Source organism: Rhyacophila brunnea, unplaced genomic scaffold, assembly GCF_057557595.1.
Source record: "Rhyacophila brunnea isolate RB1 unplaced genomic scaffold, BYU_Rbru_1.0 scaffold_11, whole genome shotgun sequence".
In the NCBI taxonomy this organism is placed as follows: Eukaryota; Metazoa; Arthropoda; class Insecta; order Trichoptera; family Rhyacophilidae; genus Rhyacophila; species Rhyacophila brunnea.
The window spans coordinates 32,751,073-32,769,372 of NW_028232763.1; positions in this window are offsets into that span (position 1 = coordinate 32,751,073).

Here is an 18,300-nt window from a genome sequence, read left to right on the forward strand (position 1 = left end):
ATAAGTGCTAATATTTTGATACAAACCTACCCTAAGTTTGATACTATTTATCACTTTAGTGTTCGATAAGTATAGAATAGACCCACTGCAATGGTTTTATGAGTGCCTAACACATTTTTCATTGTATAATTATTATTATAAGAATGACGTGGATATTCGAAAAGTGGATTGACTGCATCATGATACTTTTGTATTTTACAAACCATCTACCTTACGTCCTTCTATAATCTATACCCATAATACCAGGTACCCTAAAATGATGTATTTTGTGATTTTGTCTGCACGCAAAAAAACATTGTTATACTAATATACTATTATCTCATATTGTATTATAAGAAAACGGAAGAGAGCAATAAATCTAAGGTGCTTTCTTCAATAAAAACTTTTATATTTTATTATTAGACACATGGGTTGTCAGATATGCATTGTTGGGAAAAATTATACCTACCTAGCTCGATGCATTTCCAAGAACAACATTTTAACTTGGCTAATTGTGGCACCCATTTTTCGTATCAACATATTATTATGTAGGAACAATAATCAGGGTTTTTCAACCAGTAAAATCATTGTTTAATAGAAAGATAACTATATTATTATTTTTTCAAAATATTTTGAACCGGAACGCCATATGAAATATTCTGATGAGGCTCGAGAATTTTACGAGACATCTTGCTATCTTCTAGGATTCCACGAGAAGGAACGGTATATTCGAGGATCCCACCAGACGGAACGGTATTCTCGAGAAATTCACGAATCGAAACGGCGCTCTAGGGCGTTCTGCCCCATTCCGAGCGCTGATCGAAAATAGATGGTCGGATAGCATTGAGATTAGATTAATGTATAAATAAAACACTAATAACTAAAAAAATAGGTAAGTAAGAAAAATCACCAATAGAGAGAAGAAAATAGGTAAGTAAATGAGATATACAATCATACTGTATAATATTATATTTATCTAGAATTGTGAATGATTCAAAAGAAGGTTAGTAAGTAGGTGCTCGTATGTATCAAATATATATTAATGACAACGTTGTAACTTGTAACCAGATATTTCATGTCAACAATTATTGTCAAGTGTATGTTGATTGTAAAATCTGATAAAATTGGACCATTACAGTCTGCTAACAATCGTGGCATTTCCAACATACATTCAACTTATTTCATGGTGAAATGCTCCACGAACAACGCGTCATTTTTTTTTATCTCAATGCTATACGGCCATTTTTCCCAATGCAACAGTTCACGGTGATCTGCATACGTATAATGCACGTGCCACCATAAGTCAGTGGCGAAGGGTCGAGGTAGGCTGTTAAGATCTACCATAAATAGTGCACACTAAGCTTTGTCAGTCATACAATACAATTAATTACAGATGGTGTTGGTTAATTATTAAAACTTAATTAAACCCTTTAAACTTTGGCCCTGGCACCCCCCAAACATGAAAATTATCAGGATGATTTTAAACATTGAAATTGAAAGCCAATAAACTATATCTTTGGGCTTAGACAAATAAAAACACGGCAAAAAAATGATTTGTAATAATTCTCCGGCACCCTTTTTAGAAAAATTTCTTAGATCTTAATTTCTAACACAACAATTTCGATACACTAATGTCAGGTTTTTTTAGAAACCCAATCCCTAATGGAACTGTCAAAAAATTCTCGGTGTCCACCCGAATTCCGGAGTGGTGTAGGTCATTGCTGGGGAGGGCTGACAGGGCTCTAGCCTGGGAGCCCGGGCTTTGGGGGGCCTGGCTAGTCGGGTTGACCAGATAAGTGAGAGAAACACACATCATAAATTAGCTTTAATAGTAAAAAAGTCGAACACTTTCAATTACTTATATAATTGTGCAATATATTTTTTGATTAGTATGTGTCGATACTCGACAGCTCTATTATTAAAGTAGATGTATTAAAAATCGCCAATAATTCACTATATAAGTAATTTAATTGTATAATTAAGTTTTAATTTAAACTAAAACACAATTTGAAAAACGTTAATGTAGTGTTTCACACTGCCTTTAATCTTAGCGGTAGGTAGGGGGCCCGCTAAATATCCTAACCTGAGGGCCCGTTTCAGGATGTGGGGACCATGGTATAGGTACACCGAGTGCAATAGACAAAAGATCGATAAACGAGAAATTAGGCTGTGAAGAAGAAAAAGAGCCCATGGGACTAATTTACATTCTCCTCCTTGGCCCCCCCCCCAATATTAAATCCTGGGTGCGCCACTGATATTGTATATAATATATTAATATATACAATCGCATCAAATATTATCATATTATGCGGATGGCATTGACATCATAGGCCGGGATGAAAATGTTATCCGTGTAATATGTATGTACATTGAGGAAAACACCGGCAGACCAGCTTTGCAATGACGTGTAGATACATTAAATCCGAATGTATAGGTATGCTTTTACATTTTCACGATTAAATTCCTATAGGGTAGGTACCTAAGTGGTGCAATCTCAATGTAATAATATAAAGAGAGTGGCCTACGTTTTTTTAAAGGGGTGTGTTGATTTTGTCAAAGGCCCATTTGCATATATATATAATCTTACAATGGAGACAGGTATCTTTCCGGAAATATGGAAGATGTCGAAGGTGACTCCAATTTATAAGAGTGGTACAGAGTCGTCAGTAGAAAACTACAGGCCGGTAGCTGTTCTCTCTGCACCAGCAAAAGTTCTGGAGATGATCATGCACAGCATGATTTCTCCAAAAATTGAGTCATTTATAATGAATGAACAGCATGGATTTAGAGCAGGCCGATCAACGGAAACCAACCTGATGGTATTCACTGATTATGTTCTACTATGACTGTTCTTACAATGATTTCTCGAAGGCATTTGACAGAGTGGATCACGATATTCTAATGGAAAAACTCAAACTTATTGGATTGTCGGATCGATTTTTGAAGCTATTCGGGAGTTATTTTAGGAACCGTCAACAATACGTTTCGTACGTCCTTTATCAGTCACAGACCTTTTACACATTTTCTGGTGTCCCCCAGGGCTCAAACTTAGGGCCATTGCTGTTCACGATTTTCATAAATGACATAGCATTAGTAATTAAAAATGCTATGTTTTTGTTGTTTGCTGACGACTTGAAACTCTTCATGGAAGTTGTCACCTTGGACGATTGTCGTCAACTCCAACTTGATATAGATAATATATTAGATTGGGGCAGGCGTAACAAACTGGACTTCAATATTGATAAATGCAATGTTTTATCGTTTACTAAAGCCTCACGAGTATTGTTTTTCCAGTACTCGATGCATGGCAGAGTTCTCTCGCGAATATCATCTGTAAGAGATCTTGGAATTATGTTTGACGGTAAACTGACGTTTAGTGGTCATATAGATACCATTTGTAAAAAAGGCGCTAAAGATGTTGGGCTTTGTCTTGCGTACTTCCCGGGTCTTTTCGGATGTTACGGTACTAAAAATTCTCTATAACTCCTTAGTTAGAAGCAGACTTGAGAGTGGTTCTGTCGTTTGGGCCCCACATCAGTTGAAGTACGGCCTTATGGTGGAGAGAGTCCAAAATAATTTTTTAAGACTCCTTTACTTTCGGCTGTATGGATATTATCCGTGCCTCTATCCGACTGATTTTCTCTTAGGGATGCTTACATACTGTAGCTTAAAATTTAGAAGGGATCTTTATTTAGCTACATATTTTTTCAGACTTATACGTGGCGTAAATGTGAACTCTGCCATTCTTGGTGGTGTTGGCTTGTGTGTCTCTGATAATTACCTTAGGAATCGAGGGCATGTTTGTTCTCCCACGGTGCAGAACTAACCTGCCATTAGTAATGCCAATTGGGAGGGCAATAACCATGTTTAATGAAATCGTTTCGGATATTGATATATTCCACTTACGTAAGGGTGAATTTAGGTGGACGTTGTTTTTTAAATTCTTAAAATAGGGTCTGCTTAACTCATTCGGTGTACTTCCTTGTACCTATATACTTAATATTTTTTGTATTTACACATTTATACTGTACATAAAACTGTTTTTAATAATATTTCTTTGTTTCTAAATGTCATTTTGTGAACGTCTTAAACTTATAATTTTTAATGTTCACAATATGTAAAATAAATAAATAAATTGAAATTGCTATTGTTCGACAAAATGAAGCCGTGTTTCTCGCGTATAACGCAGAGTAGAACCTCAATTTTATTATTAATAACTTAACTATGAAACGTTATACCATCATGTAGCTTCTCAATACGGCTATCAAATTTAAACACAACATAGTTAAACATATTTTCTACTAAATGAACTAAAAATAATTATCACTAACTTTATATTTAACACAAAAACAATAAATTTCAGCAACACGTGCTCGCAGTTTTTAAATTAATGTAATCAGTCAAATCAATATTTACCGGTGAAGTTTCCAAAAAGTATTTAATTCAGCCGTAGAAATTTTATCTTACTCTAACGCATATTGCGGAGATATAAGCGTGCCGAATGCTTTCTCATTCACACTTATGGTTTGTTTTTGTTCAGGCCTTGGGTGTGATCGACCATCTGCGATATGTTTTGACATTCTCTTCCTATCCTTCGGTGCTCTAAAATAGGGATGTAGTCGATATAGTGTTGAGCTCAAACCGGTCTCTGAGGTTCTTAAGCCAAGACGCTATTTTTCTACCAGGGCTTTGCTTACCAGAGATCTTGCCTTCAATGAAAAGATGCACAAGTCTCAGTATCTCAGTAAGCCAAAGTATGCCAACTGTCTTATTTTAATTTATCTGATTATTTCTTCATTACTTTTCATCCTCGACATCGCCATGACATTTGTAATCGTGTCTTTCCTTTCCAGCTGATACGGACCCACATTTCGAAAGTTTCAAGTTCTCTAAGCGCTGTTTCTGTGAGTGTCCACGCATCCACATCATAATATAATGGGACTGAAAAGACATATCTTACCATTTCGATTCCGAGTACCTACCCGGTTTAGGTCATGGTGCAGTGCGTAGGACGCTGAACTTTTATCCGAGAGTTCCGGGTTCGACCCGGTGAGATCACACTATATTTATTTGATTTTCTCAGACTCGGTGATTGCGATTATTTCACTTCTATCACTAAATACCTACACTACTGTTAAACTACACCATCGTTGGGCCTTTACGCCTGTTGTAATGTTAAAAATAATATATTATGTATGTATAAGTATATATATTTTTCTTTTATATTTTATATATTACTGTTTTCTCAGTCAAATGCATTTCAATTCAATGGTATGGTTCCAGTTATCACCCAGAGTGTAACCAAAGTATACAATGTAATGTGTTTTCTCCAGGGAATTCTATTAACTTCACAGTTTTGACAACTATATGGGACTTGATTTTACTCGTATATTTTGTCTTTTTAGTATTTATGTTTAGACCGTATTTGTTGCAGGCCTTGTAAATGAAAAATTGAAAAAGGCCATTTGTAAATCTTCCTGACTGTCTGCAATGAGCACTGTATCGCCCACACGCCACAAGTTATTGAGAAAGACTCCATTTATAGGAGTAGGTAGGTAATAATCATGCCCCCCATATCATAAAGCGGCCCCCAGGTCAGGATCTTTCGAAGATCTCCTTACCTATAGCAGTGTTCCCCAAATGGAATGCCGTGGAGCCCCAGAGTTCTGCGAGGTAAAACCAAGAGTATTCCGTATACTTTTAGTGTTTTTTTTGTATTATCAAAAAAAATAATAAATCAATCCACTTAAATTATTGAGTTATCGATATATGTGTGTGTGTTTCTCTTACTTAGCGCATCGACCCGAAACGCCGGCCTCACCCTAAGCCCGGGCCCACAGGCTAGAGCCCTATCAGCCCACCCCCCTTTGTGGGAGCCATGGTAGTAATATAAAGTAAAGTTAAGTTAAGCAAACAAATGTTAATCGCGAAATTCTAAAAGGAAAACATTACACGAATGTAACCAATTCTAAATATCACCGTTGACACATAGTTATTGCCATGATGTAAAAATCAACGTGTGACACAATTTAATTCTTCACCACTACTAAGACAAGAGCCACCATGTTATGTTATCTTGTTTTTCATTATTTATATTTATGTCATTGGTCTGTATTCAAAATATGTTAAACGGTTTCGCGAATCTTAATATCTTATTAAGGTAGGTAGTACCTAACTGCTTTTAAAGTTTTGTGTTTTCTTAAGCATATAATATACATAATATTATTATGTATGTTAGCTTACTGTAAAATGCTGGTTTTTTTCAAAATTATTCAAAATAACATAGATTTATTTTATTGGCTGTTTTTCATATTTAATTTGATAATTTTGTCAGAGGCGGATTTTACCTGTCGGGAGGGCCTTAATCGCAGTACTAATTTGTGATAATACAGTGAATAATTATTGTATAAATAAGTCTGCTACATATATCCATCATCATCATCCATAACAAGAACTTCAATCATCTCAAAGTTGTTAAGATAAAATTTGGGCATTGTCACATATTGTAAATACCACGCAGTAAAAATAACTAGTTTTATATAACTTAATGTTTAATATAAAATTAAATCAAAGTGTGAACAAAAAAAACTTTGCTTCAAAATCATTTAAACGGAAGCGTAAATTATAAGTGTAATCTACATTTATGGTTAAAATGGACTGTTCAAATTTCCTGTTCGGTAAAAGATATTTCAAAAGATTTATATATTGAGACAGTGTCATCTACGTAGCATTCTTATATACATAAAATAAGCAAGGTATGAACACAGCGATAGTTCAATTTACAAAAATAATGAATACTTAAGTAGATGGATATTAAAAGATATAATATGGATATATGGAGGCCCATATGTTTAGGCTTAATTAAATCACCATTTCCAGACTGTGACAGAGAAAATGAATCCCTTTAATGGGATGGTATCTTAAAATAATTCATGTAACAAGAATGCCCAAACAGTTGGATCCATTCCCTGGAAAAAATGGATATTGATTGAATTCTGCTTTGCTTAATAAATAATTCAGGTAAATCAATAATTTTACAAGTCAATGCTAAAATAACATTAACATAATAATAAAACAAGGTTTCTTTCATTGTATTATGTTGTTTGGTTAATACTCTTAGTTATTAAATATGAATTTTAAATAATATGTAAATGATTACTACTTTAAAATTCCTCTCAAAAATAACACTAAACATAATAACGGTATATGATGACGAGACAAATAAATAGATTTAAAAAATCATTTTCCCGTTTTAGCGTAGCGAACTAGAATTAATGAATTGTTTATACCAGAATCTAACTATAATTTATGAAATACCAGAATTCTAATTCATTAATTGGATCCTAATTGAAACTAATCGTAGGTAATTAGTATTTAAAAAGGTGATTTAGTTGATTAATTAAATAGATAATAGATAATAGATATTACGTTTAACGGTTCAACAGTGACACGTTTGTCACTTCATTTTTTGTGTAGTGTACAGAACATTGTGTCATACTTAATGTCAGGAGCGAAGCTAGGGATGGGCCGCTCCGGGCACACCCCAAGCTAAGGCACAGAACTGGAGTTTCTGGAGAAGAACCAGTAAGAAAATCTGTTTATTTAAAGTAAAAAAGTAAAATATGATATTCATGCGTTCTTAGTCTTCATATCATGAAATGAAATATTGGCACGTCACCATCTATTAAAAAAAATCCGACATCTGCGTGTAATATAAATTCTAAATCTCTCGTCTAATGTTAGTGCAGTGTACTCAGATTGTGAGAAATTTTAAGAGTAGAATGTAGAATAGGGCAAAACGAACTTATGATTATGATGAAAACTCTAAGTCACGCGGCACTATTATTGTAGTTTAAACCTTTTCTCTTATTGATTACATTTTATATATAAGTTTTACTATTCTTTCTATATAAACAATTACCCGTATGAAGTGTTGTAATCGGGCTCTAAATAGACCGGAGCGCTGTTCCTGTTCGTGAAATCAGTAAAATTGTGTTGACTGTCTGAGCTAGATCGGCCATATAATAGAAAATCGAGCACACTTATCTTTATGAAATTCGCATACAATTTGATAACTATGTAAATATCTTTTAAAAAAAACTGTCGAGCGCTCCGGTCCGTAAACTTTCCCATTTAGAGCGCTGGTTATATTGAGATTAATATTAAATTTGGTGTTATTTATTTGTTTTTTTTTTTAATGTTACATCCCACATTATAGGCATTTTCACGTATATTTTCATTTTGTATTTTCATGCATTTGTATTTTTTTAAATTTGTCAATAGTAACCGAACACTTAATAATATGTATCTAGATATTCTTGGTAGATACATTTTTATTTGAGTATCTAACTGCGTATATAAATACATGTTGAAACACTATCAGAAATACAAGTGTTGGCGAGTGCCAAGACGCCTAGTTACGCCCCTGCCTAGGGTCAATAAAAAATACTATTTAGGATTCATTTAAAATTTCCTTACTTAATCTAAGTGGGTGTTTACAAATAAATGTTGTATCTCAAGTAAATTCTAGTTATTTTTTAAAGTCGTACAATTTACCGTTTCTACAAATAACTGATTGATAAATACACTATTGAATACGAAAGCTTTTCTGTCCGTTACGAATACGCCAAATGGTATCGGTTAATTTTCCTTCTTTCAAGGACTTACGTACAAAATAAAATATTTAGGGCACTTCTGGAGATATAAAAAGACCAGTCTTAAATCCACTGGGTCATCGCAGTGGCGGTTTTCCAAGAATCAGATGAGGCAGTTACTTCTTCAGAAAGACTAACATCTTAAAAAATACGTTTTGAAAGTAAAAAATCACTTGAAGAATTAAAAAAATCCTGACGACATATTGCTAATTTTTAGCATCCAATTACGGTTTATCGTACTGACAAAATATTCACAAGGGGCCTTCAAACAAACGAATTTACAATTGTATTATTATTTAACTCTTTGAAGTCGATTCACGCAAATTTGTTATAATTTTTACTTCTCTTCTTGGTCGTTTCCTCATGGGTGAGAATCGACCACTTTGAAATTCTGTCATCTTCTCTCTGAGCGACCAAGACTGTCCACCCTCCTCGATTCTATGGTTCTTTCATGGCAGAGTGAAAGCTCCCAGTAAGCTCCTTCGCTTTGTCACTCCACTCCGACGCTCTTCCTCTCCTTCGCCTTCTCTGGAGGCTATCCAAAACTACTAATCTCTTCAGGTTATTCGGTTATGTCGAAAAATCTTCAGAATGCGTCTCAAACGATTGTTGTTGAAATATTATTAGTATCCGTTCCTTCAGTATTTAGTCTCTGGATTATTGACTGGTTCGTCCTGTGCTCTGATCAAGAAATACGAAGCATTCGGCACCAACACTACATTTCGAAGTCGTCAATTTATTGCCTTCCGCTCTCCTACCCTCAGAGTCCATGTCTCGGCACTGTACAAACATATGGAGAACACTAATATTTGCACAAACATCATTGAAATTCGCCGATCCTTCCATAGTGGTATAGATCGCGTAACCAGAGTTGAGGCGGACGAATACTCACACAGACGCATTAAAAAAAGGAACAGCCTGTAAAAGAATACTTTATTCTTCAGAAATTCACCAATACACACGATCTTTCGTATCTGTGTCGCACCAACTCTGGTTGCGCGATCTATACCTATCGCATTTTCCGCAATCTGCGTGCGCCTTCTTTTCTAATCTGCTTCACATTCGCTTTTTTCACTGATCCTAGATACTATACAAATTCTTCCACCGCTTCTAGGTTTTGGCGTATACTTGCTGTTGGTAGAAGGTTAGCTCAATAGACAGCCATTGTCACCTGATTTATTACATAATTACTTGTTTCCTAATTTAAATAAGCTGAACTATTATAAAAATGGGGTTCTACTTGGCATAACGAGAAAAATGATAGTGTAAAATGTAATTTTATTAGGTGGATATCTATCTATTGTTTCTTATTTTTTTTTTTCGATTTTGGAACATTATAATTTAGTATTGCTAATATTTATTATTGTCATTGTCAATATTATTCTTTATGTAAAATATTATTTATGGTCATCGCAGAACGTGGTGTTGTAACATCTGAAAGAATTTCTAAATTTATGTACAATACTTTAACGGAGTGAACATTAATCAAGACTTTGACAAGTTTTAGACTTTTAGAGTTTATATAACTAATGAATCTTTCTCTCAAGGACATATTTCTATCTGGCACCAAAAAATACTTGGATGTTTCATAAATTAATGCGATATTAATTCAGTGGGATTTTGAAAATCATTTTTAGCTGCGTTTTTAGATTTTTTTTTAAATATTACATTATTTCAAAAATACCAGTTAATTAAGTTTATTGGTTCGATGTCAACAGCATTACGTATCTAAAATGGTGAGAAAACATGCTTAATTAGTAATTACAGAAAGATGTGGTAATCAGGCACGTAAGCAGTGATCTACAATTCAGTATAAAACTGGCAGTGATCCACTACTTTCACAAGTCTAAAAATGTGGATTGTCTGGGTATGGAGAATGTAGCCGGAAAACTGCGGGGAGGGGTGTCTAAAATAGAAGCTACGCGAACACTTGCCTGGTTTTGTAAACACCGCCGCTCTAAATATCAATAATATTTTTTAATGGATAGTTTTTCTTTGTACCCGCCTGTCTCCGCATATAATTTATAATACAATTATCCTCATAAATTTAATATGGCAACACCAATTAAGGAGAAACCAAAGGACTACCTACATACATTTATGACAATTGACAATAATAGATGGCAATTCAAAAACTATCTTTTCGCTTAATGGGGTGACGATATTTTACAATGTTACAAGTAAATTGTACGTAATACATTTCACAGTACAATACGCGTTGTTCTGTATTTCTAATTTAATTACATAGGTACCTATTATCTACTGTCTTTCCCGTGTATTTCGGTAGTTTTTATTACGTATTTTGTAAGTTTTTTTGGTACAAGTCGGTTTACAGGAAACCAGGCGGGAACCGTGCCAATTTTCATAGCCAATTTTGGCAAAATTCATGACTTCAAGAATGAAAACCTAACCTAACCTAACAAATATTCCAGTATATCGGCTATTTTCAAAATTTGTTCGCCGCTGGCTTCCTGTAAACTGACAAGAACCGTGTTTTATTTAGACATGAATTTTATTTCAGCACTAAACAACCCAAAGAAGTTGGACTGTTTTTAATGTACGACCATAATATATTTCCGATACAAAATTTCACGGCGAAGTGTGATACGGCGAACAGCATACGTACATATTTTCGGACACGATTTTATACACTACAATATTACATTAAGAATATTTCAGGAAACTTTGCGTAGTAAAAGACAGCATCACTTACATACTTATTGCACACCATAAAACTGTGTGTGAAATAAAAACGAGAATAAGACGTTTAAAATTACTTTTTTGATGACAGTTAAAAATGATAATGTTTTGGACGACATCTTTGTATGTACTATATGAACTAGTAATTAAGCTACGATTTCAGTAGATTAATTCGTTTTGATCCTTTTCTCTTTTCCGTACTTTGTTTTCCTATACCTAATGGTTAATTTGGTACTTTTTTTTACTATTTTTTCAGACTTATTTCGCACACAGCATTGACATAATCATATTCTTTTGATTTACGAAAATTATTCAATCATTTCTTCACTGTCTTGAAGAAAAAGTATATTATTTTACAAACATGTTTAAAATAACTTTTTAAGTATTAATTACGCATGCCAAGATTGTAAATTCATATCCTCCATTTTTCAAAATAACGGTTTTGCAAAAAAAAATACTTACCTACCTAATTTTTTTTTTAAATATTAAATATTTATATATATTTCGTTTATAAACTTAAGTTTTATAAGTATTTAATTAATAAATAGATTCCACAAAAATGAATGTTTTATTTTTCCCCTGGTTTTTCACTATTCTGTTTTGTCACCGTTCTGTTTTGTCATGGAACCACAACTTGTAGATAGTCTTAAAACAAATACGTTTGAGTGACAAAGTTTAGTGTGCACTATTTATGTCGAATCCTAACAGCCTATCTCCACCCTTCGCCACTGAAACTACATAATGAATCACTGAGATTTAAAACACGTTGGACGCGGACGACACGGCTGCCGTTTCCCTGTTAAATGGCCATTAGATGTAATTAGCGTGTTATTTAAATGTGGTAATTAAAAATTAATTAAAAGGTACGCAGTGATTGTGTTAATCAAAATATATAATACCTACTCCATGTGTAAATGCCGCTGTTGCATTTATTAAAATTATCCTGTTACTTCAATTATTGCAACAGTGGGATAACTAAGATACCCCACTGCTTAATGATAATGTCATTTTTGTATAATATTATACAAAAAAATCCTTCCATTAAGTACCATATAATATATTTTACACCGCAAAAAAACAAAATATACATATGAAGCGCCTAGTTTCAAAAGCCCCTAAAACGGTTTTTGGTAGTTCTGAGAAAAATGAGAAAAACGATTTTAGGTGGTTTTGAGAAAAATGAAAAAAAATCATATCTATTAAATCTGTGAACTTTATGTTTTTATTTTTTAATTCGTTACATTCTAAAGAGTATTTTGGCTTTGCATTTTAGGGGTATTTGAAAAGCACACCCACCCATTTTAGCGGGTTTTGAAATTTACCCTATTTTTTGATCATACGTATTAACGGTTTTTGGCGTTTTATAAAGTTCAATCTTTGGCCATAATATAGGTAACAAAAATATCCATCTAAATACATATCTAACTCAAAAATTTTCAAAAACCGTTTTAGGGGCTTTTGAAACTAGGCGCTTCATATAGATAACTATTTTATTTGTATTCCACAAACATTAAAGTTCAATTATCTCAAAACTAGTATTTTTACGTATCCCACTGTTGCTTTCAGGTAGCGATATTTCATTCATAACATCCTAGAGCTACTGTTAATTTCTATATTATTTTTGACTGCAGAGTATTTTTAGCTAAATCCGAAAATAGTTATGACAATCTAATTGATTGTCTGATGAAAAAGTTAAATAACTTAAAATACACATATATAATATTATAATGCTTGAAAGATACACAATTTCATCTTTAAACTGCTCCTTAATAACTGCATATTACAATGTTTACATACCTTGCATTAAAATCACCCACACAGTAACACTTCCTATTAAACTAATATAATTCATATTGATTGTGTTATAAATAAAACGTTTTAAAAATGGCGTTAATTAAAACTGAACTAGAACTCTCTTTGCGAAAATTTTCTCATGGGATTTTTCACGCTCGAATTAACGGAAAGTGCATCACTCTAGTTTTTATACATCATTGTTCATCACGGCATTACGAATCTGTCTACAGCTGATGTTAAAAATATATTAACTGACACAGAACGACATAAATAACTCAGTTATTTATTTAAACTTTATTGAGATAGTTTTATTCTTTACAAACAATGATAAAAGTTTAGTTTAATTTCGGATATTCTTTTACACATTTATTTTTTATTAAATAAAGACGTTTATTAATATTATTATTTGTTTTACACTATACTTTAATCTAAAAGCTTTATATTATTAATATTTAATTTTGAAATCTTCACATAAAATTAATAAATAGGAACTCTCATTTAAATATGTTATTTAAATTAATTCAACTATGTATTAGTGTACATAGTGGCATTTCATTTTTAATGTATATTTATTAGTTTACAATTTTAGAGTTTACACATCTTTCTAAACGTGTGTTCTAACGGAATTAAATACATATCGTTAAAAGATTATTTTAATATATACGTCAACTGCACTGAATTACTATGTAGATTGTAATAATACAAAATGTCTATTACAATATATTTATATCGTCATTTATTAGGAAATTATACCCGCATTATTATTATTGTACTGCTGTAAATTGACATAAATCAATACATAGATAATCTATAACGTTTTATTATTTTTAATCATTTTATTTAATTGTACCTATATTGTTTATGGTTCAAGATAGGTAGGTATTTATGGAGGTATATTATTGTTGGTAATATTATTATTATGTTTGTTTTTTTTTTAAAATGGAATCCATTTTCCCGCGGGATGTGACCGTAGTGCACTCGGTCAGAGAAGAGATTAATCAGCGACACGGTTAACCGGAGAGATGCGAACGGCGAGGTGGAAGGCCTAATAATAAACCGATACGCTGAACTTGAAATAAGTGGGTCTCTGGCAGACCAGAGCGTGCCCCACTCGCCTCTCGAGACCCGTCGTCTGCTTCCAACATCCAACTCTCCGAGATGACTGCGCCGAGCTTATGCAAGGGATACACCAGTGGTTCACAAGAGTTTTGGTAATTGTGCCGTAGATGCCCGCATGAGCTTTTATGGTTTGTTTTTTTTTTAACGAAAACACTATTTATTCCATGTAGACAATCATATCAAATATCTTTTTCTGTCGGCGTAAATGCTTTTCGATCCAATAATTGTTAATTTAAAATTTGAAATTTTCATATATTTTGATGCATCATTATCACAAACTAAGATTACATTAGGTTATAATAATAGGTTGGGGTAGATTTGGTTTGGTCTAAAAATAAAGTTATAAAATCTCATGCGGGCATCTGCGGCATATTCACCAGAGTTTTTTACTTACCTTCCTCCAATGGCGATTTTTACACAATCCAAACAAAAAAAACAACATTCAAAGATGTTTATAACCCTACCAACATAACTATTGCACATGCATATTTTTTGGCTAAGGGAGTTACCAAACCCAGTGACGTGCCGTGGGGGTAGGCAGGTCGTGCGCTGCATAGGGGGCGGCGAATAAACGAATAGAAATATTACAACTTTTGAGAACAGAGGTAACTTTCCATGAAACAGACGACCTTTCGATATCATATCGATAATGAATCGATGTATAAAATAATAATCCTCACAACATAGTTATTATTTTATTGTAATACATATTGTAATGGCGGTTTATCGCACAGACAATTTTTTACAAAGGTGCCGCTTCTGTCAGTGCTACAGGCCTCCATGTACATAAAATCACCACCATTTGAGAGTAATTCTCTAATCTTCAGTACGAAGTATGTCCTTTTAAAGAGTTTTTATGTATTTGCTTAAGGCAGCCGAAAAGAGATAATAAAATCGGTGTTTTGTAGGTATCTAACGAATTTGTAGAAAATTTGGAACTTAAAATGAAAGGGGGCGGAATTCTAAGTCGGTACTTTGCCTAGGGACGTCACTGTCCATACCTGTTGGTGTCTTGGGCACCCAAAGTCGTCAATGCGTTACCCTTTATTTTCAGCGTAGAGTAGATTAGACATGACGGTACTGGGACAAATAGACCCTAAGACAACTGGATGCCCCACTGTCGAATGAAATAAATAGACGTTCGTTAAAATTAAATACAGAAAGTAGAGGAGGAATTTTAATAAGTTTCTATCTACTACTTAGTAGTTTTAATTCATTTTGCTCTTAACATACTTAATGTTTTTTATTACGAATTGAGAATTATTATGCATGACGCTTTATGTAAAAATAAAAAATAAATCTTTTATCATTGGATCTTAAACATATGCACAATTACATCATTATTTAAGTGTGCATTTTAAATTCTCACCAAATATTAAATAACAATATGAAGGTAGGTAAGTATTAAATATATATTTTAAAAGTATATCTATATAATTCAAGAACGTCTATTTGTTTTCGAATTCCATTCGATTGCGTAGCGCCCAGCTGTCCCGGCACCGAATCGTCCTAGACCCCACATCACGATAACCGTGTTCTTCGGTAGGCGTAAAATATGATGTTTTATGATGATATCGTGCACAAGTTATTTTCAATGTAAAAAGACCAACAGAAAACATTATGCTCCATTTTGCTGGTAAAGTGCTAGTCTAGCTTCTGGACTACTAGATATACGTCAAAGACGTTGAAGACAGCCTTCTCTTATGAAAATGAGGCAAATAAGGAAATCTGGAATCTTTAATTTTCATAAAAATTCTGAAATGAAAGAGTCCGTTTATATTTCTTACATATAAAATGCCACTCAATCAAACTGTAACTTGTTTCAGGCGGTTTTCATGAATTTCCACCTATAAGAAGGTTCAATATCTTTGCCCTGGACCCATATTAATTCTGCATATAAAAAAAAAATTATTATTGAATAATAATAATACACATGTTCACACATTTTAAATGTCGTAATTTTCTCACTATAGAGCTAAACGGGTATTTTAACTATTTACTTAACTATCCAAAAATACAAATTGAAATACATATACTCAAAAGTTACATAACGTTTAATCTTGTAAAGCCTAGTCTAGCCCAAGAACCGTGCCATGACATTTCTATGAGAACACATTAAGTATTCATAAATGCTCAGAATTTTATTTTGATACAACTTTCGCACAATACGTGTACCTACAATGATTATTAATTTGTTCATGAAGTTCGTGAAGCAATGTATCTTGGTCTGAACTAGACCTAAAATACCTTATTGGTTTGAGAACCTCTGTAATACCGCCACCTACCTCATATAAAGTGGTGTCAAGCGACAACGACAATGCACAGCAAGAATATTTTAAATTTTATACAAAGACGTATTTTTGTGGAAGGTTTGGCCCTTTGTCGATATAAATAGACGAACTAACGTCATCGGAGTCCTGTAACTCAAAACTCAATTAAGTATATTATTATTTATTAAATATTCATGTGTTACGTACAATCAGTCAGTATCTATATATAATATGATTTCGGATCTGCAATTTCATATCGTTCCGAATTAATATGATTTCAAAATAATTTCAACATATTATTTCATAGTGCGTTGGTCAATAAAAATAGCGGGTCAGAATCGATTGGACATCTCATTCGATTACAAGTTTCCGTTAAAGACACATCGCAGCGAATTACCGTTATTTCTATTATATCGCATTCAAATACTTAACTACAAGGGTACAATCGATGCGAATCGCATCAGTTATTTGAAACAGTAAAAATAAATTCTCGCCTCCTCCATCATCACGAACTACCACTACTATCGTCTTTTATTTGCAATACCTATCCTTCGCTGAACCAGAATACTCATCATCATCAGGGGCACGACAACCCGGTGTGGGTCTTGGCCTCCTCCAACAGCTCCCTCCACCTATCCCTATTAGTTGGCCATTAGATATAATTAACATGATATTTAAATGTGGTAGTTAATTAGTAATTATATGGTCAGCAGTAAATGTATTAACTTAGTAATAACAAAAATATCTTTTCATTAATAAATTCAGCTCACTGGTTTTTCCAGGTTCCCGATATCTGGTTTACTGCCGTTGCCCTTCGACGTCCTTGATGACCATACACGACACGGGCAGATTTGCGAATAATTAGTCTGATATTTTGTTAGTAATGGATCCATACAGCACATTTCTTAGATACTGCACTCATGAAAGGATGATAAAAAATGGGGCAGCATTTTGGCGCTGTCTAGGGGCGGCATTTTATCTAGGGACGTCACTGTGCCTAGGGGCGGCATTTTGTCTAGGGACGTCACTGGTATCAGTGTAATATATAAATATTTAGGTCAACACAAGGATGAAATATGATTTTTCGTCAAATCTATTGAAATGTAAAATTAGATAAAAGGTTTTCTTTTCACAATCTCATGGCTTCATTTAAGATAATATACTTCTTTTGATATTACAACAATATGCACACTTTAAATCCTATCTATGTACAGTGACGTCCTATGTGGGTAGGCAGATTGAGCGTCGCTTGGGGGGCGGCAGTTACTCGAAGGGCAGCAAATCGAGGAGTATCATTTGGTATAATATATAAATAGTACTTAATAACGCAATAACGTTGGAAATAAAGTGTATTAATTAGCATAAAAGGGTTAACAGGAGTTTTATTTTTGTCGGGTTTGCGATGTCTAGTTTAGAAACGATACGAGCACGGATGATAAAAATTATTGTATAAAAAATGGGGCAGAATTTTGTTTAGGGACGTCACAGTCTATGTTTCTAATTTTCATAAATTTCGGTAGATTTTCATACATTTTTGACAATCACTAATGGATACATATTTGAAAAAGAAACTAAATTTTGATAATTATTAATTTCATCTCTAGACTAACAATATAAGTAAATACCCACAGTTTTATTTTTCGGAGCGTTGTTTTGAAGTTCATATTGGCCGAGGATGTTGTGTTGATTTATTATTAATTATCTTTAGAATTTCAATATTTTTCTATGAATACGTTGAATGTTATCCATTTTTATATTTTTCTCAATCTGATGTGTTTTTTTCC